General features: G+C 36.4%; 1 protein-coding gene across 1 annotated transcript in view; it reads right to left on the bottom strand.

Annotated features, from left to right (window-relative positions):
- The window catches only part of swm (Zinc finger protein swm), a 370656-nt gene that overhangs the window by 182401 nt on the left and 165818 nt on the right, over nucleotides 1-22437 (bottom strand). The gene's annotated exons all lie outside the window — the stretch shown is intronic.

Here is a 22437-nt window from a genome sequence, read left to right as displayed (position 1 = left end):
GCTTGTAATGATTTCTCACATATGTGAATTGAGCTACCACAATAACAATGCTCTCAATCTGTAAGATCCATGACTTTCTTTATGTTCCTATGTTTCTCAAAAAAAAAAAACTTCTCAGCTAAAAAATACAATCAGAGTATACAGAAAAAGATTAGGTGCAAAAATAGTAGTTAACAATGAAATAATTTTTCATGAAAATTATTTATATATATAAATAATTATTATATAATTATATAAATAATTATAAAATCATATATATCAATAGGGGGCTACAGGCATTGGGGGGGGAAGAACCTGTGACCCCTAGAGGGCATGTCCCCAGTTTGCGGATAGGGAAAAGCCTCCCAGAAATGGGTGGGAGGAGGGAAGTGAAATATCTCTCACAGACCAACAGGTGAAGCATATTAGGGCTAATCTACTGATGTGTGAATTCAAAAATGATTACGAAATAAATCTAGAGCTTGCCCTTGATCCTTCCACCTTGACAGTGAGCATGACATTGTCTGGCCAAAGCCTTCCTGGAAACCAGTCGATCAACAAGGGAAAGAGCAAGCCCTCTAAATCCCAAATCTGGAAAATTCTTTGCGCTATGCAGAGGAGCTGAACTGAATAAAATTTATGCAATTTGTGACCAAGAACACCACTGGAAAACTGACATGGACCGGAATGAAACTGCATCAACAGACAAAATATGGACTTCATTTATTCTTCAACAGAAAAACATGGCAACGGCCACATAGGAATCTTAGTCAGTAAAAAATTATAATAAAATCTCTGCAATAGAGAAAGTTTCAAACAGAATATTATTCATAGCATTGGTTTTGGAAAAATTTCAAAGATTCATACCTTTGAAATAGTTCTGCTAGCAACTATTACTTCAGTATACATGCACACAGAAGTTGCTGAAGAAAAAAAAAAAATCAATATTTTACAAAGAACTTGCCACTTTCAAACCTCCCAATGCATAACTACCACATAATAGGTGGAGATTTTAAAGTACAAATTGGAGCAGACTTAGCAGGATCCACCAGAAATATAGGCAATATACATATCACCACACAACAACAACTCACAATGGACATCTGCTTTCAGAACTTTGCAATGACCACAACTATACCATTCTTCACATCAAATTTCCTCACCATGCAAACAGAAAATGGACAAGAGAGCACCCAAATGGATCAAAATCTCAACTCGATCACATACTTATAAATGGTACATGGGTTAGATCAATACAGAACTGTAGAGCCTACACGTTGTAGGCTCTTTCTTAACTCGGATCACAGAATCATTATGCTCACATCAAGCTTCGGTTAACAGCTACCAATTCAAAGAAAATTAGATATATAAAATGGAACAGTTATATATAACAACAAGATATATAAAATAGAACAGTTTAGAAGATCCCTCAACCTAAAACAAATATAAAGAAGCCATTTGCAAACAACTAAAAACCCTAGTGCCTACAAGTAATAACAATGAAAATAATAACTTCAATAATTTATTAATCAAAGAGGCTGCAACAGAAGCACTGGATAAATATATCCCAAAACCAACAGAAAACTGTGTGTCACAGAATTTCATAAAACTGATTAATCACAGAAATATCCTGAAGCAAAGAATGAGACAACTCAACAGTGAATAGATAAAGCTAAACTTTGAGATAATAAATAACCAAGTATATGAGTCCCTAAATAACCAAGTATATGAATTCCACACACAAAACATATGTCAAGCTTTGGAGGATTATCATAGAAACCATAAGACCAAAGCTCTTCAGATTATAAAACATCTTATAACAAAGAAAGGAAACCCAAAAAAATTAAGAATTAAAGATAAAGATGGTAAAACCATAGAAGACAAAGAATTATCAGAATGGAAAAACTACTTGAAAAGTTTACTTAACATTGAAAACATTTCACAAACTCCAGTGCCCAGAGTCAAAATAAGTGAAGAAATGCCTATAAACTGCAACAACTTCACTATTGACGAACTCAAAACAGCACTCAGCAAGCAAAAAACAGGTAAAGCCACAAGAACTAACGGATTCACAGGCGAAGCCATATTCCACGGTGGCGACCATCGTGGTTTCCTCACTATATGCAAGAATGCTCAGGACAGGGGAAATACCTCTCAATTGAAAAGAAGCTATAATCATACCGATATCAAAAAAAGGAAACCTAAATAAACCGGAAAAACTACAGTGGAATAACTACTAACTATAGCTCTGAAATTTTACAATAAAATTATTCTTAATTGTATAGAACCTTATATTTCCCCACTATTAAGGAAAAACCAAGCAGGATTCCTAAATCACATTAGAACACATTCACAGTGTAAGATTATTGGAAGGTTCTAAAGACAAGAATATTCTGCTTAACTCAATTTCGTAGATTTCACAAAGGCATTTGATTGCATTAGTAAAATTAATATGTTTAGCATTCTTTATTATTATTATTATTACTACTGGCAACTCCAAGGAGTCCTTAGACTCATCGAGGGAGGCCCGAAACATCATGTCCACACAACTATTTGACATTCTCACAGTATCTATCATACCTCTCCTTGAACTCATTCACTGTCATAGCACCCACAACAGACTCTGGCAGCTTATTCCACTCATTTACCACTCTAAAAGTAAAGACCCCAGCTCTAACACCCATACTAACCACACTCTTGCCCAGCTTCCATAGTCCCCTAGTCCTCCCACCACTAGTCCTGATCTCAAAAATATCCTCTGAATTAATCCTATAGAAACCCTTTAGCAATTTGAATGTCTCAATCATATCTGCTCTTTTCTGCCTATCAACCAATTTCTGCAACCCACAAATATTCAACCTGTTCTCATAAGGTTCATTCCATAGACCTGCTATCATCTTGGTCACTCGCCTCTGGATTCGCTCCACCTCCTCACTATCTAGAAGAAACCTAGGTGACCAAATCTGGGCACAGTAGTCGAGATGAGGTCTTATCAAGCCTTGGTACAGAAGAACAATAACTTGCTTGTCTCTGCTCGTCAAAGTATTCTTCAGCAACCAAGTAATTTGATGAACTGATTTAGCCACTTTGCAATGTGCCCCCTAAACTTCATCTCTCTATCCACCAACACTCCCAAGTCCCTGGCGTCGTCAATCTCCTGGAGTACAGTTCCACCAATGTGGTATACTGCTGCTCTTTTCATCCCAAAATGCATAACCTTACATTTTGTCACATTAAATTGACATCCATTCTCCTTAGCCTAGACCTCCAATCTATCCAAATCATCCTACAAGATTTTGACATCTTCTGCATTCACTATTGCCCTACCCAACTTTGCACCATCGGTGAACAAATGAACCGTTCCTCTTAGATCCTTCGCTATATCGTTAATGAACAAATTAAACAGCAGTGGTCCAAGAACAGAACTCTGCGGCACACCACTAATCACAGGCCGTCTTTTGGACTCTACTCCTGAATAAACTACTCTCTGATATCTCTCCATCAGCCACCCACCCATCCATCTCACCAACCCTTTATCCATTCCCATATGTTGCAGTTTACGGATTAGAATTCCATGTGGTATTCTGTCAGAGGCCCTAGCCAGGTCCAGCAGTATCACTGTAAACCCATTACCCTTATCCAGTTCAGCCATCACTGTGATATAAAACTTGAGCAAGTTACTGAGGCATGATCTACCCTTCACAAAGCCATGCTGTCCCCCATACAGTATCTCATTTTCATTAATCCATTCCTGTATTTTTCCCTTGACTACTTTCTCCAAGACCTTGACAATGACTCCTGATATGCTGATCGGTCGGTAATTTGCAACAGTAGTTCTGGATCCTCCTTTATGCAGTGGAACTATTTTCCCCTCTTTCCACACCTTCGGGACTAACCCAGACCCGAGACTCAAATTAAACAAACTGGTCAAGGGCACTGATAAATCTTTAGCCGCTTCACATAAGACCCGTACCAGTATACCATCCAATCCCACAGATGTATTCACATTAAGATTTGTTAGTAAGAGGTGTGATAGTAGAGAATTTGACAAAATAGTACCAACCTGGAGCTACCAATAAGGACGTAATTGAGTCTATTAGGGAGCAAAAGCAAAGGGTGAAAGAAATGATAGTGGTGGCAGGTACGAATGATTTGAAAGGAGATAAAATGGAAATGATAGAGGACCTGAAAGAATTGTTTGAGGTAGCAAAAGAGAAGAGTGAGAGAATTAGGATGATTAGTCTTTTGCCGCGGTACCGCGCGGTTAGCCTAGTGGCTTTGCACTTCGCAACCATATGCCTGGGGAAGGAGTGTCCCAGGTTCGATTCCCGTTGTAGACGTGAGGAATTTGAGGATCTTCCTCAGGCATAGCCAAGTTAGCCGGTCTTGGGCACGGTCAGTAGGGTTTTTTCCGCCAGTTTATCTGGCGTTTTTCATCCCGCAAACAGGCAAACCGGCCCCGTGAACATACGCCTCTACAGTCAAAAATATATCCCCCCCAGTGGCAGACCAGGCGACGGGTCAGTTGGGAGTAGTACTAACAAGAAGTCGCATCTAAAAGTAACACGTGGACCCTGCATAGGAAGCGGGAATAATGCGTAGAAGAAGAAGAAGTCTTTTGCCGCGGTATGACAGTGAAGAGTTTAGAAGGAGGGCCATAGTTGCAAATGACTTTATGCGTGGGTTATGCAGGATGAGTGGTGTGGAATTTCTGGACGTGTGGAGTGAGTTCGATGGGTGAAAGGATCTATATAAGATGGATGGTTTGCATCTGAATGGATTCAGTGTAAGGAGACTTGAAAAAGTGTTGTTGAATGAAGTGGATGTGCAGAATCAGGAATACTAGATTTATTAAGGGGGTGGGGGGGGAAGGAGTAGATATGCAGACCTTGGGGAGGCAGTTGAGTGTATGAATGAGTATAATATGCCGGAGCGAATAAGAAGGACAACAAATCAGAATGGGATAGTTAGTACAAGGCATCAAGGTAGGGATGGGGCTAAAGGGGGGGGGGGGGGGGTCTGCAATTCATGTATACTAATGCTAGGAGTATTAGGAACAAGAAGAAAGAATTTTTGGCTTTAGTTGGCACTTCCAGACCACAGGTTATTGGCATTAGTGAAACATGGCTGACTGAAGATGATATAGCTAGTGGGATTGAATGTGAGGGGTATAGTGTATTCAGGAGTGCCAGGGAGAATAAAATAGGGGGGAAGTTTTTTTTTTTTTTTTCCGTTATTAATTTTGTATCGATATGTCGACTCACGGTATACCTCTTTTAAAACTTAGGATAGAGAAAAGAACACATTTGAGGCCTTTTGGTGTAAGATTGAGGCTAGCAGAACAAAATATACAATTGGGTGCTGCTATACACCAGGTGATGGAATAGATGGTGGAGATAGTATGCATAAGCAAATAGAAGAAATGAGTGGAAGGAGGGTAATTATTATGGGAGATTTCAACTATGGTAATGTTGATTGGAAAGAGGAGAGGTCACATTGGAGGAAGGAATTGGATTTTATGCAGTTATTAAGGGATAACTATCTGCGACAGAATGTAATGAAAAATACTAGGGGTCAGAGAGTGCTTGACCCAGTAACTGCATCTGAGGATTTGACTGTAACGAATATGACCACATTTCCACCGATTGGCGAGAGTGATCATAGGGTCTTGACTTTGGAGGTGGCTAAAGGTGTGGAATTTACAATTAAGATGGTACGTGTGGAATTATCGGGACGGTAAGTATGACAAGCTTAAGAGTTTGATTAGTTCAGCGCCATGGCACATAAAACAGCAAGGGCTGGATGTTGATAGTGCATGGGAGGTGGTTAAGAAGTGTTTGCAGGAGGCGAATAATAAATCAAGTAGGGATTAAATGGATGAATAACACCATTAAGCTTGAGCTGGAAAAAAAGAAAAACTGTGAAGGGAATTTAAGGAGAAAGGTGACCTGCAGGCACATGAACGGTATAAAGCCCAGGCCAGAAGGTTACAAGTGTGGTAAAAAAAGCAAAAGTGGATTATAAAAGAACATTAGCCATGCAGGCTAAAGAGAATCCCAAACAGTTTTTTCGATATATTGCAAGCAAAAGAAAAAATGTATACGGCAGATTGATTTTAAAGAATGACGATGGTGGAGGTAACCGAATCAGTTGATATAGTAGAATTACTGAGTGAGCACTTTGCAAGAGTATATCATCCAGGTGATGACATTGCAGGAATGAATGAACCAATAGCTTATACGGGAATTGTGGTGAATGAAGTAGGAGGTGAATAGTCTATTGCAAAATCTCAATGTCGATTCATCTGCAGGATTGGATGGTATACCAGCTCATGTCGTATGAGAAGCGGCTAAAGAATTGTCAGTGCCTTTGACCATTTTGTTTAATCTGAGTCTCAGGTCTGGGTTAGTCCCAAGGAGATGGAAAGAGGGGAAATAGTTCCACTGTATATAGGAGGTTCCAAGACTGCTGTTGAAAATTACAGGCCGATCAGCATATCAGTAATTGTTGTCAAGATCTTGGAGAAAATAGTCAAAAGGAAAATACAAGATTGGATAGATGAAAATGGGATACTGTATGGGGGATAGCATGGTTTTGTGAAGGGTAGATCATGCCTCAGTAACTTGCTCACAGTGACAGCTGAACTGGATAAGGGTAACGGGTTTACAGTGATTCTACAGGACCTTGCTAAAGCCTTTGATAGGATACCACATGGAATTCTAATCAGTAAACTGCCATATGAGAATGGATATGGGGGGGTTGGTGAGATGGATAGGAGGGTGGTTGATGGAGAGATATCAGAGAGTGGTTTATTCAGGAATAGAGTCCAAAAGATGGCCTGTGAATTTAAGCACACCACTGTGTGCTTAAATTCACCACTGTGACTAGTGGTGTGCTGCAGGGTTCTGTTCTTGGACCGATATAGGAAAGGATATGAGAGGAACTGTGCATCTGTCTGTGGATGATGCAAAGTTGGGTAGAGCAATAGTGAATGCTGAGGATGTCAAAATTTTTCAGGATGATTTGGAGGACTGGGAAAAATGTAAGGTTTTGCATTTTGGAGTGAAAAGATTAGCAGCAGTATATCACATTGGTAGAACTGTACTCCAGGAGGTTGATGAGGCCAGGGATTTGAGAGTGTTTATTGGATAGGGAGTTGAAGTTTAGGGGACACATCGCAAAAGTGGCAAAATCAGCTCATCAAATCTGGTTGCTGAAAAACACTTTAACGAGCAGAGACAAACAGGTTATTGTTCCTCTGTAATCAAGCCTTGATAAGACCCCCATCTAGACTACTGTGCCCAGATATGAGCACCAGGGTTTCTTCTTAATGGAGAGGAGGTGGAGAGGATACAGAGATGAGTGAACAAGATAATGAACTTTATGAGAACAGGTTGAAGATTTGTGGGCTGCAGAAATTGGTTGATAGGTGAAAAGGGGGTGATATGATTGAGACATTCAAATTACTGAAGGGTTTCTATAAGATTAATTCAGAAGATATTTTTGAGAATAGGACTGGTAGTGGGAGGACTAGGGGCCCATCCATGGAAGCTTGGTAAGAGTGTGGTTAGCAAGGGTGTTAGAGCTAGGTTTTTTAGTTGGAGAGTGGTAAATGAGTGGAATAAACTGCCAGAGTCTGTTGTGGGTGCCATGACTGTAAATGAGTTCAAGGTGAAGTATGACAGATACTGTGCGAATGTTGAATAGTTGTTCTTGACATGATGTTGGGCCTCCCTCAATGAGTCTAAGAACTCCTTGGAACTGCCTGTAATAATAATAATTAAGGTTCTGTACTAGACTATTCACCTCCACTTCATTCACCACAATTCCCGTATAAACTAATGGTTCCTTCATTCTTTCAATGTCACCACCTGGATGATATACTCTTGCAAAGTGCTCACTCAATAATTCCGCTATATTGACTAATTCAGTGACCTCCTTGCCATCGGCTTTCCTTAAAATCATTCTGCCTTAATATCATTATGGTATTCCCAACAAAATCATTGAAGCAATCGCAGCACCTTATCAAGAATTTCACACCCATGTTCTTCACAATGGGAATTGACAGAAAAATTTCCTATAACAACAGGAGTTCTACAAGGACACCTTAGCTCCCTTCCTTTTTATAATAACCCTAGACTACATTTTCAGGATGGTTGAGGATGAATTCAGTGCAACGTGAACAACCAACAATAAACAACTCTATCTCAGTGACCTCAACCATGCAGACGATATAGTATTAATAGATTAATCTTTATCCAAGGTGCAACAGCACTCTGATAAACTATGCCAAGCTGCAAAAATATTTGGATTGACAGTTAACTCAAATTCTATCATTACAGAACACAACCAACCTTTATAAAAAGTAAAATACTTAGGCTCAAATATAAATAATACTGTAAATGACATAATATTAAGAAAATATAAAGCTCTCAATCAACACAGGAATCTAACAAATATATGGAAATCTCCCCTCATTACCTAGGAAACAAAAATTAGGCTTTACAAGCAATCTCAGGCTATCTTCTTATATGGTAGAGAAACATGGAACATTTCCACCAAAACAATAAAAACCATTAATAGCTTTAATACAACCTGCTCAAGACTGTTACTCTTGGAAGGATCATATTCGTTATTCCAATTTTAGAAGAGGCAAACCAAAAACCTTTGATTGAAACCCAATGCAGACGTCAACTTGATTGGCTTAGACATGAACTGAGACATCCTCCTTTACTTTGACATATTAGTTTTATATGCCCCCTCAAATGGACAAAGATAGAGAGGAAGACCAACTAAGCAATTTTGGCAGTATACTAACCACTTACTGTTACTCAAGATTCAAAGAGAACATGAATATTACACAAAGGTAGCAAAATCTAGAGGCCACAGAAAAATCTTAAAAACTGATAAAAAAATTAGCATAAAAGGAACTGAAGATGATAAAGGTCAAATAAAAACTTAAGGGTATTCTGGATATCTTGGAAGCAATTACTTTGAAAATATTATTAAATGACATACGTGGTAACAGAACAATGAGAGAAAAAATTCAGTTACACATACAATTATCAGACAAGAATATTCCTCTTATCAGAGGTAGAAAATGGGAGCCAGAATCTGAAATGTAGAAAAGCAATTGTAAAGATGATAGATAATCAGAAATATAGCAAAACGTTTTACAGAAGACAAGCTGAATAATTCAAAAAGACAAGACAAAGTTGAATTCCCAAAAAAGTCTCATAGTATCCATCTATTAACCTTCCTACCGGCTAGGACGTCTATAGACGTCCAACTAAATCTGGATAAGATTCAGCCCACCTGTTTAAAGAACCTGGATAAGAAGTGCAATTTGACTGTCATGTCCATTAGAAGGTGTGTAAACCCTCACGCTGAAGAGAAAGGTTAATCGGATTATCTCCCGTTCGTAGCTGCCTCTCAGTTGCCTATAACAAGAAACGGACTTTCTTGTTCCATGCTGGTGAACTGGATTTTAGTTATATATGATAGAATAAAAATAGAGAAATTATTTATATTTTTGTTTTCTCTTTTTATTGTACAATACAATTTTAATTTCTGGAAAAAATAAAGGTCTTGCATAATTTCTTCACTTAACCAATTTAATTTTTTATTTTTTTGCGCTAATTTTTTCTAATTGCTACTAGACAAAAGATTTTTCTTTGTTCTCGAAGAAATTAATTCACAATAATTATTTGGAATATTCTTTTAAAAAAAGAAAAGAAAACCGGCTGCCGACGTTCCAGGTTATATTAATTTTATTTTTGTACAAAACCATCGAAATCGAATAATACTTAACAGATTTCCTTTAGGACACGCTTGAGCAACTTTGCTTTATAGAGAATAACATGAAATTCTTTAATCATATTACTAAATTTTTTCTTCATGTTGTATAGTAATCTGTACTTTCACTTTCTTGGTTTCCTTGTATAATTGGTCATTACAAAATGAAATTAACAGTTATGATTTAAATTTATATTTTCTGCATAATTCAGATATTTTATTCTGCAATTTTTAAAGTAAGCGATACATTTGCTTATTTTTATCATTCAAAATATGTATATCAAATGTGAAATTTCATTTCCATATTTTTACAATAGAATTGAACTTTATTTTGCCTCTGATAGTTTAACACACCCCCCTTGTTGCATTACTATCACACACCCGAAAACTGTTATGAAACATAGGTACAGTTTTTATTTAATTCGTTATTTTTCTCTAGTAATTGTTCCACATAACTTTAATACTGAAATTTCGATACTGAAACTATGTGGTGATTATTATAAATTAGCAAATTATAAATCAGACAATATACATATTTCCTAATTATTATAAATCAGGAAATTATGTGATATTCGGATACAGGTGAAATTAATATTTAAAATCACTGTCATCCTTCAAATGCAATATCAGAATAAAGAAAGTGAAAAAACCGAAGTTTCGAAATACATTTCAAAAGCCAGCTCTCTAAATGTATTGGTCTACAGACTGGATTCTGAACACGCTAATGTTTCGTGATGTTATGACTGAAAAACAATTCAATCTCATCATGAAGTATTTGCATTTTCAGAATAATGAAGAATACGATCAGGCAACACATCCTTGCCCAGTCCTCAACAAAATTTATGATATTCTGATGAAAATCCATCAAAAATGAAGGTGGACTGAAATGTAAGCAGTATATTCCCAAAAAGAAAGCGAAGTATGGAGTAAAATTTTTTATGCTTTGTGAATCGGAAAGTGGATATCTTTGGGATTTCAAACCTTATACGGGAAAGCAAACTGTAATCGAGCACGATAAATATTCGGATCTCCCCTTGTCGATGCGTGCAGTAATGCAGTTACTAGACTCTTTACTGGGGAAAGCTTACTGCATTATAATGGATAATTACTATATATGTGTCCTGAACTCGCTGATTTGCTTTTACAGCATCGTACAGATAGTTATGGTACTGTAAATGCAAAAAGGCGAGATATGCCTCCTGATCTGGCTTCAGGAAAGCTATTGAAGGGGGAAATCCGAACTTATCAGTGAGGGAAAGTCTTTGCACTACGTTGGAAAGACAAAAAAGATGTTTTTCTTCTATCTTCCCTGTACAATCCATCAGCGGAATCCATGGAGAAGCATGGTTTGAAGAAAGAAAAACCCATTGCTGTGTGTGCATACAACGACACTATGGGTTGAGTCGACAGGTGCGATCAGCAGCTATCATTCTACTCTGTAATGAGGAAACAGCATAAAAAATATTACAAAAAAGTGTTCGGACATGTTATTTGAATTTTGAAGTGTTTGGATTTTGTTATTTGGAACAGTTTCCTCCTGGACAAGAAAAAATGTTTGTCTACCATAACATATCTAGAATACAGAATAGAAATTGCAAAAGCATTGCTGCATGCACATGCACCTTCTTCAGCAAGCAGAAAAACAGGAAATCCTATCAGACTTCTGAGGTTGAACGCTGCTAACTCCAACCATTATCCTGAAAATCTACCACCAACGGCTAATAAAAAAAAACCTCCATGCAAATATTATGTATGTAATAAAAAAAATATCAGAAAGGAAACAAAAATCTGGTGCCCTGAGTGTAAAACTGCTTTGTATGTTTACCCTTGCTTCAAGGTGTTCCACGCTGTTCAAGAATTTTAAATTCTGAACAGTATGAAATAAAAAATGTTTGTTTTCAAAGCCATCAAAACAGTCCTTTTCAGGACTACAAATATTGATAGAGGGATACCCGAATGCACTGTTTCTTTTTCATCTTGAAGGCTAATTTTTAAGTTCTCTTTATAACACAGAGAAACTGGAAAGAGTATTCCAGGTAAAGTATTTCATCAAAACAATAAAAAATAATGAAATAAAATCTACCCTATATATATATAAAATGATAAGCTTTTTTATGTCATGTTTATCGAAACGTTTTGAAACTCAGGGGCTACCCTGAGGATTGAGTCTTCAAAATTCGAGTCATCAGAATTCAGGGCTGAACCCCCTTTCGAGTTATCACAATTGAAGGAGAACTGGTCTACCATACCAGAACACGGGGGGGCATAGCCCCCCTAGTTAATAAATGAAATATATATATAATAACGGGAACATTTTCACCTTGCCAACACTCAACATTGATGTGATATGGGTTCCAAATTTCTTGTTTCGGAGATATATATATATATATTACAGTTTTGTAATAAAAATTTCTGCTACAATGAAGTTTGACAGAATCAACAATATTATTACCACCTTATTTCTGTTTCTCGTGTGGGAGAAAAACGGTAAAATGTCACTCTTATAATTATATGAGATGTTATAATGGCAAAAATAGTAAGAAAAAAGTAATTTGCAGTTTCTCTTCAAAACACAAAGAAAGAACATTGTAAATTCAGCCAGTGGAAAAGAAAAGACTACATATTTTTCTCCTGTTATCTGATTTTTTTTCTTATAGTTCAAAGAAGAAATCACTGCATATAGACACTACATGAAGTCTGCAGGAGGGAAAAAATATGGAAATTGGTTACATTATAACGAATAGAGAAATCATGTCAGAAAAATTATTCACGTATGATTCTAATCTCAGCAGACATAACATTTTCTTCTAGATTAGATATCTAAAGTAACTGAACCTTTGCTACTATTTTACACTAAAATGAATGGGTATGTTCCCCAAGTGATTTACGTTTGTAACAGCTGTCTTGCGAACGATTTATGAAATAAACTATCTGAAATATCTGCAGATTGCTTAGGTCTATATCCCCCCCCAAAAAAAGATTATGAAACGCATATGCACCTTTTCTTTGAAAATAATTCAAATCCTCTTTTTCAAGATAATTGTATGATTTAATTTCTAATTTTTGATAATAAAAGTGAAACTGATCATTATAAATTAAGCAATTATTTTGGCATAAATAATGTATAAGCATGTAAACGAAATATCAGTATTTCTGTTAGAATATAGGTAATCAACAATCGAAAAGGAAACAAGACATTCTTGACATATTCTGCACTACAGCCTGGGGCACTTTAGTGTTCTCCCCTTTCTTCTCAATAGCACTGAGAGTAATAAGCCTTCAGCTTTTCCTCCAGCTAAGAGGATATAACCAAGTATTTACAAGACTAGATTATTTCAGAAATAGCTTCCAGCAGCATAAGAAGTAATATTTAGATTTTTTTAAAGAAAAACAAACAAAAATAATACTACTGAACTTTCTTTTGTGTGGTATGCATTTTGTATGGTGAAATTTTGCATGGTGAAAATATAGCATATTATTTCTAAAATTTCACGTAATTTCAGCGGGCAGTAGAACAGCTGGTTTTAGTTTGCAAATAAATAGAACAGAATTAGAAGTTTCACAATACAATCTGATTGCCGTATATCCTTTGTCAAAATGGTAAAATGAAGTAATTGATTTTGAATGCTCTCTAGAAAAGCTTTCAAACCTGTGAGTTCTAGGAGAGGATAAGGAGGGGGGAAAGCATTAGAAAATCTTCAAAATGAAAAAGAATTTTGAATCATTCCATATATGATATTTTTCCCATTATATTTTCAACATATCTACGAGGATGTGCACTAGATATTATCGTAATATGCATAATACAAATAAATAAATAAATAAATGACGAAGGCGAAGAATCACTGCTAAAATATCATTGGATATAAATTTTTGATACCAAAAAGACACACAATCGGAAACCGAGTAATGCAATGTAGCATTTTAACATTTTTTTTTATTTTGTCTTTATGAATAACAAAAAATCGTTTCTAAATCTGAAATGTGATGATCCATATAATGCTATTTCGCTAGAAACGAAAGAAAAAGGACATATTTATTTCAATAAATATTATTTAAAAATATAAATATTTGACATAATATTTTCAAAGCAAACATTTGAAAATTTTAAAATTCGAAAAAAAATTATTCAAATATTATACGTAAAGTGAAAGAACAATCAGTGCATCTCTTCCGGTGCACTGATTTGTAGAATAAAATACACCAAATTCACTATCACTAAATAGATTAATTGCAAAAGCTGATCAGTGGGCATTTCAGGATTGATTTTTTTTTCGCATATGTGGAATTGGTTTCAATTTTTGGGAAGAGACAAAATAAATAATTTTAGAGGCAAGAAAGGTCAAATAACTTAGGACAGTAAATGAAATTCTAAGCAACACAATAGACGTAAAGACAGGGGGAGGGGACACAAAGGTCACTCAGCAACAGTTAATCCACTAATGCTATAGAATAGCCGTAACGAGATTAACGGCGGAGGAAGGTAATGGCATGATAAAAGGTAGAATGCCGACGAAATTTTGATCCATGAAAAAAGCTAGGGAGTGTTGAATATTTCATCCACACCGGCCGGTTGGGGGGTTAAAAAAAGTGAGAATTACAGAGAAATTTCCCTAATTCAGAAGATGCTAAGAAAAATAATGGCATAGACCTAGAGAAAAAAAAAAAAAAAAGAATAACACAAATTCAGATCAAATGGATCTGAATAAGATTTTATTTTAAAACAAACATGGATTTTAATTGGGGAGGATATGCAAATCTGGAAAAAGCATACAATAAGGACCAGAATGGGAAAGAGGAGGGGGGGGGGATTAGAAACACTGCAATTAATACAGTATACTTAAATGTAATGATAATCTTAGTTGTTGATAGTTATTCATAGTAAGCACTTTATGGTATAAAAATCATGAGGAAAAACAAAATAAATAACTGGAGCAGTCACATCATCCCAACAGTACAGCATTCTTGAAACACACACAGAACTAAGGCTATTCATTCCAATGATGAAGTCTTTGGTCAAAGAACTCAGTTATCTTCACAACACTTTTAATCAATGGCTAAAAACAATAAAATTGACAAAACACTATATGTCACCAATATTCCTCCCACACCTGACACCCAAGATCACAACAGAGCTATTCCTATTCCCTATATCTGGGGTACAAAGTTCATCAAAAATATAAACTTCATGTCACTTTCAAACCAACTAACAACCTTCAATTGTCTTTTGAAGGATCAGTCTCATGCTCTTGTACATCCTATTTTGAAGCCTGAAGCACTCAACGCTCTTGCACATGGCCACAATTTCGGCACTGTTTCTAGAAAAATACCGGCCGAAGAAATTATAATCCAGATTGAACGCGGTATCTGCCACCTTCCAAACCACATCACCAACAATATTAGACTGGATGTAGCCCTCTCACCAAAGCAAGACCACCAAAAAACCAACACATCCAATAATAAATATAAGGCTCTACTTGAAATGAAGAAAGACAAAGAAATAGTAATCACCACAGCAGACAAGGGGAACGCCACCATGGTGCTCAACCATACTGACTACACAGGTAAGCTTAATGGTTTATTATTAGATCGGGCTACTTACCTCCCCATTGAATACAATCCCACCAACTCACAAATTAGAAAACTCCATAGGCTCCTTAAGAAGGTCACTTCTTGGCCTGTGGAAGTTATTAACAAATTAAAACCTTTTAACTCTAGAACCCCCCCCCCCCCCGCCCTGTATATATGGGCTCCCAAAAATACATAAAATGTGCCATTACGTCCCATAGTGGATGGCATTGATTCCCCAACATACAAATTAGCCAAACATTTAGCCAAAGCACTCACACAATATACTGGCAACACACCATCACACATAAAAAACTCAGTCCACTTCAAAGCCAGTGTAGAAAAACCTTACACTCCAACATACTAACAAAATGGTCAGTTTGACGTCTCCTCCTTATTCCCAAATGTCCCACTCAAGGAAACCTTACAGCTCATCCAAGCCAAATTTCCTCCCGATATCTCAACCCTATTTCAGTTCACAATGAACTCAGGCTATTTCATTTAGCAGGGAAAATTCTACAAACAGATAGAGGGGACAGTCATGGGTTCACCACTCATCCCACCCTTGGCCAACTTCTTTATGGAGACTTTTGAAGAGAAAGCCTTAAATTTGCAATCTTTGCTACATGGACTCTTAACTTCATTTCCTATCTAACTCCAAGATCCTTAACCTGATCAGTTTCTTCTATCATAATCCCACCAATATAATACAACACTGAGTATCTAATCCACAGCAATTTCATCCTATAGATGAAATTGCTACAGATCTGCAAACTTAGAGGAAAAATTAACACATTTCAGTTATTTATACACTTTTTCTTTTCTTTTATATTTTTTTTTTGTGATGACAAATTAATTATGGATATAGATAAAAGAATAGACGAAATTGGTACTGTGACAAACTAGATGAATAAATTTATACAGATTACGCAAATTAACCATTTACAAGACAATGCTTGAACTGTTAACTTATGCATCTAAAAGATGGATTAACAATATCATGTTGATATTGATCACATGTATTATATTACCACAATATTCTTATTAAATAGCTTAAGGAAATTACAACGTACAATACAATACATATTAAAATAAATTTTAATACACTTCCGTGTATTAATACACTGCTTCGTTCTTCATTTACTGTGTGTTGTGCTTGCGTGCATGTGTCTTGTATTTAGGTTCCTGTGATAATGGCAACATAACATTGCCGAAATATTGGAAGTGTATTAAAATTTATTTAATGTATATTCTATTGTATGTTGCAATTTCCTTAAGCAATTTAGTAAGAATGTATAACCAACGTCTAAGCCTTTCCACGAGAATTACGATAATCCACGGAGATTCCATCACACGTAAGGCCCGCCATTATGGTAAAATGAATTTGAAGCTATCAAGACAACTGAATCGTCTCGCTTTCCTAAAACGCTGCTGGGATAACCAGGTAATCCCAAACTGTGTCAAATTCAAGCACTGTTTCATTTCCCAAAAGGTTCTCCGTATTTATAACTGCAGCAGTCAAACTTTGCTCAGGGAACAAATTGCCACTACTCACAGGTCCCTGATTGACGCTAACTTAGCTATCCAGGTACTACAAGATGAGCTTTCCAGCTCCTTAAACCACGAGATTTGGTCTATTTTATACGACATCTCGTGCACTGCTGTGGACAAAGAATTTAAAAAAGTACAGGAATGACAGATCAAAAAATTTGAGAATTTAAAAAAGAACTCAAACTCCAAACCACAAATTCCTACCAACACGGTAGTCAACCTTTCGTCAATTAGTTTGAAACCTGAAGCACTCGATGCTCTCTTACGTGGCCACAACTTCGCTATTGCACTCAGAAGAATACCTACTGAAGACGTTATGATACAAATTGAACATGGGATACGGCACCTTCCAAACCACGTCGCCAACATATATTAGACTGGATGTGGCTTGTGTTCTGACCAAAGCAAAACCACCAAAAACCAACATGCCCAATATGGAAATTAAATCTCTGCAAGAATTAAAGAAAAACAAGGAAATAATAATCACCAAAGAGGATAAAGGTAACAGCACAGTATTACACAGGTAAGCTCAATGCTCTATTGTTAGATCGCGCTACTTACCTCCCTATCAAGTACAATCCCACTAACTCACAAATTAGAAAACTCCACAGGCTCCTTAAGAAGGTCACTTCTTGGCCTGTAGAAGTCACTAACAAATTAAAACCATTTAACTCCATACCCCCCCCCCCCCCGTATATATGGACTCCCAAAAATACATAAAGAAAATGTGCCATTACGTCCCATAGTGGTTGGCACTGATTCCCCCCACATACAACAAACCCTCACACACCATACTTGCAACACACCTTCACACATAAAAAAACTCAGCCCATTTCAAAGCCAGCATAGCAAACCTTACACTCAAACACACTGACGTAATGGTCAGTTTTGATGTCTCCTCCTTATTCACAAATGTCCCACTCAAAGAATCCTTAGAACTAATCAAAGCTAAGTTTCCTCCCAATATCACAGCCCTATTTCAGTTCACAATGAACTCGGGTTATTTTGTTTGGCAAGGAAAATTCTACAAACAAATAGAGGGGACAGCCATGGGTTCTCTACTCTCCCCACCCTTGGCCAACTTTTATATGTAGACTTTTGAAGAGAAAGCCTTAAACTCTGCCCCACAAAAACCAACCATATGGCTTCACTATGTTGATGATGTGTTCGCTATTTGGCCACATGGCTCCGATGCACTCCTCTCCTTCCTAACACACTTAAACAACCAACATCCCAGAATCAAGTTCACCCTGGAAGAAGAAAAAAACAACTGCCTTCCTTTCTTAGACACACTAGTCATCCGCCAGCCTGATTGAACCTTGGTTTTTCTCAGTTTATAGAAATCCCACCCATACAGGCAGATACATTCACCAATAATCCCTCCCCCACAACAATATGGAGTCATTAAGACACTATACAACAGGGCTAAACTTATCTGTTCAAATGACAATGCCCTAACCACAGAACTAAACCACATTCTCAACACTTTCTTAGCCAATGGCTACCCCCCAAAAAAATCCAAAAAATATTGAAACCAATAAACCACAAGCCCCTCCCTCCCCCCCCTCGCAACAAGGATTACTCTAAATCCATCACCATTCCCTATATCCGAAGCACCTTGGAAAAAATGACAAAAATCCTAAAAAAGCATGACTTAACTTCTTGTTACAGACCTTATAAAAAATTGGCATCCCTTATCCGCTCCACTAAAGACCAACCCCCCCCCCCCCCCAAAGACCTTCCTGGTGTATACTGTCCCTTGCAGCTGTAAGCTTTCCTACTTTGGCCAAACAGGCAGGACAGCTAATATCAGAATTTCAGAACACAAGGACTACATCCGGTTTCACCAATACAGCCACTCTGGTCTTGCAGACCATGCGCTGGATACCCACCATAGAATACGGTGGAAGAAAGTCACGATAATACACCGTAGTAAATTCAAATATGAAAGGTTATTCATGGAATCAGCCTCAGCCCTAAGAAACAATCCAAACCTAAACAAATTTGGGAAACCTACATCAGAAGACCTTCAGCCCAATCAGCCAAGAATACCAACATTGTCTGCTAAGGGGCACCATCAGGACTTTTAGGAGAAAGAATAGCTTCCTGCTTCGTTCCTCATTTACTGTGTGTGTGTGTGTGTTGTGCTTGCATGCACGTCTTATATTTAAGTTCCTGTGATAATGGCAAGGTGACGTTGCCGAAATATTGGCAGTGTATTAAAATTTATTTTAATGTATAATCTATTGTACGTTGTAATTTCCTTAAGCTATTTAGTAAGAATGTATAACTAACGTCTAAGCCTTTCCATGAGAATTACCACAATATGAGAGAGTTCAGAAGATTTGAGGAGTGAACTGATGGCATCAGTGGCAGAGATACATGTCAGGCATCTACAAAGGGGTACATAAACAAACCTATACGCAGCCCATTCCAAAAAAAAGTCAACTATTAAACTATTGTCCTCACCTCAATTATTTTTCAAAATTAAATTAGTGATCCCCCAATATTGATTTATCATTCATTTTCCCATCTTTTTAATTTTTAAAAAAAATTTTCTTAGAATTTTTTTCTATATATATATTTATACACAAACACATAAATTTGATATAGCCAAATTGTATAATTATTACACATTTAATTAATCAATTCTAGAGACTACCCAGTCTACACCAATTCTATTTAATTTGGCTTTAGAAAAACATATTATCGATACTGTAAAAGATAACACAAGTAGAATAGTAATATTAGGATATGCAGATGATATCTGCCTAATTTGGAGAAAATGCTGAAGACATTAGAAAATAATATTCAATAAATATCCAAAATTTCTGCTGAAAAATTAGGATTACAAATCAACCAAGATAAAACAAAATATTTAAAAGTATCTAATAGACAAGCTTAGGAGTTGAACATTATGAAATACTTATTTTAACGGTATTACAACACCAACTAAAATTATAAAACAGATGTTTATTAATTGACTTATATTTCACTGGATTTCAAACTAGCATCTTCAGAGCACATAACATATGACATCCTAAAGGCTAAAATCCTAATTTGGCCCCTCTAATGTAAAAAAGAAGTATTACAGCTATGTAGCAGTTGATCTTAAGATAAACACAATCTCCCACATTTTTGGCAAATTAATGCAACAGTACTTGTTCAGGTTAGGAGAATGCTTCCTAGCCATGAAGCATTCTCCCTAACTCTGAAAATAATCTTTCTGACTTGTAATGACTTATATAAAGCATATTCATTTATTCCATCTAATCCTGTGTGAAGGGGTGTTCAAAGCATGGTCTGCCAGTCCAGGCTTGCCATAATAATGGTAGCAGATGTTCTCCAAGGTGGATGTTAACAGATCTTTTTGTCTGTCCATAGTAGGCCAAGTAACAATCACATGGAACTTCATACACTCCAGGATATGCCAGGAGATGGAGTTTACCCTTAGGAGAGTGGATTAGAGTTATTAATTTAACATGTGGTTTAAATGTGGTGTGAAAGTTACATTTTATTAGTGCTTTGACTATCTTTTCAGATATACCTCAGACAAAGGAAGTAGGAACAAAGGGACCAGTCACTCAGCTATCAGCATCCAGCCCAACAGTACACTATTCTTATAATACCTACATACAGGGCTACAGGGCTGGGGCACTAATGTGTCAAGAAAAGACATGCAGTTATTAGATTCTTTTTCTACTGTGAAGTGAATTGTGTTGGCTGTTTAGGTAGGTAACAAAAGAATTCAAGATAGTTATTGGAAGTTTTTTCATTTGGTTATACTATAAATTCAAGATACCAAGAAATTATATACTTGGTTTAATCCTTTATCTAAGTGTAAGCAAACGAAGTCTGCACCTGAAGTATTTTCATATATGGTTAAAAAAAATTATTTTCTGCAAAAACTTAAAAAGAGAACATGGTGAGTCTGATAAAATCTACCTGAGGGTATACGGTTCAGGTAGATTACAAAAGTTACTAATGACTCTGTTTGTTGACAAAACGAGGGTAGTCAATTAAAATAAGAATGATGGTTAGTCCGGTGTCACATAACACATATGCATCATTAACCCCTCAATAGGAAGGAGTGCATAAGATGACTATGACCTATGTAGCGGCAAGCAAGAACAACTTCCTCTTTATAGCCACTGCATACACCAGACCAAGCACAATTTAATTTCAGGCTTGATTCAACAGAGCTTATTACTGGCCTCTCTGTTCCATGATGACTGCAACTGGAATAAAAGTCACTGCCTTATGACGTGCCTAAAATTAATACATGGGAGAGGTAGATAATGGAAGATTGAGAAATGAGTTGACTTAGCTGCAGTCTCATTTCTCTTGATCTCAAAGTGGCTTGGAGTCTAAAAGAAGCATACATCCAAGTGTAGCTTTCATAACTGAGAAAGTTGTGAACTTGAAGGACTTGAAGAAAAACTACACAGCGATGTGTGTATGAATGCCACAGTAGAAGTGTAATTAATGGCATTCATGCTAGGTTGTCTTCCCTGATATCTAGAGCTTTTATTCACAAACTTCAGGGTTGTATGGCAGTGTGTGTAGTACAGATTTTCCCACCATAAAAAAAAAAGAAGTTGCCTCGTGATGCATGCAGGGATTTTATTTTTGTAGCATATAATAGAGACAGCTGTTGATGTCAAAGCAAAGAAGGTGGTTCATTTGCTTTGACGTACAGACTAGGGATTGGTGGAGTTTGAAATGCTGTAGTTGCTCTTCTTATGGGTTGATGATGAATAGGGTATACTCAAAACAGGGTACTACTCTTCTGGCAGAAGAACAGACTTGGGATCCAAAATCAAGTTCGGATGTAGCTAGTGCCCTGTACAATCAAAGCAAAGAACATCTGTCAGCACCCCAACAAGTGAAAAATATGGTGCAAAAGATTTACCGCTTTGAAGAACTTATCTTGCAAGTAACATATATAAAGGAGGAAAGCAAGTTATGGTGTCAAAAACTCAACAAGAAGAATAGAACAACAACATAGTGGAATGCTAGTTTGCACAGTGAAATTGTGAAGAAGGCCTTTCAAAATAAACAGAATCAAAGATAAAATCAGAATATCAATGACAAAAATTAAATAATTTTTTACTGTCATAGCAAACAGAACAGAGTTAGGAAATGAGAAATGAAGTAAATATGGTATAAAATAAAGCAGAATAATATATAAACAATGAGAAAACTAAAGTAATGATAAAAATATTAAAATCAATTAAATCAGTCAAAATAAAAATAAGAAAATCAGTTACAGTCAATGCTCTCTATACCAAACACCAATATAGCCAACTATCAAAAAGTTCAGATCAGGATTTCATAGATATACTCTAATTTAAAGGAGATTTGTTATTACAGAAAATTATCCACTATAACAAACTACTTGTATGGTCCTTATAACTTATCCACAGTGATAATCAAATATAATAGAATAACAAATGAAAACAGAAAACAAAGAGAAAATACAAGGAATAGGTATAACTTCGGAAGAATCTTTACCTTACAAAGAAGGAAACATACACAAAGAAA

Source organism: Typopeltis vanoorti, chromosome 13, assembly GCF_054136105.1.
Source record: "Typopeltis vanoorti isolate ZY-2024b chromosome 13, IOZ_Tvanoo_1.0, whole genome shotgun sequence".
NCBI classification, from domain to species: Eukaryota; Metazoa; Arthropoda; class Arachnida; order Uropygi; family Thelyphonidae; genus Typopeltis; species Typopeltis vanoorti.
Note: the sequence above shows the minus strand (reverse complement) of the source record. Positions and strands in the feature narration are given on the sequence as shown.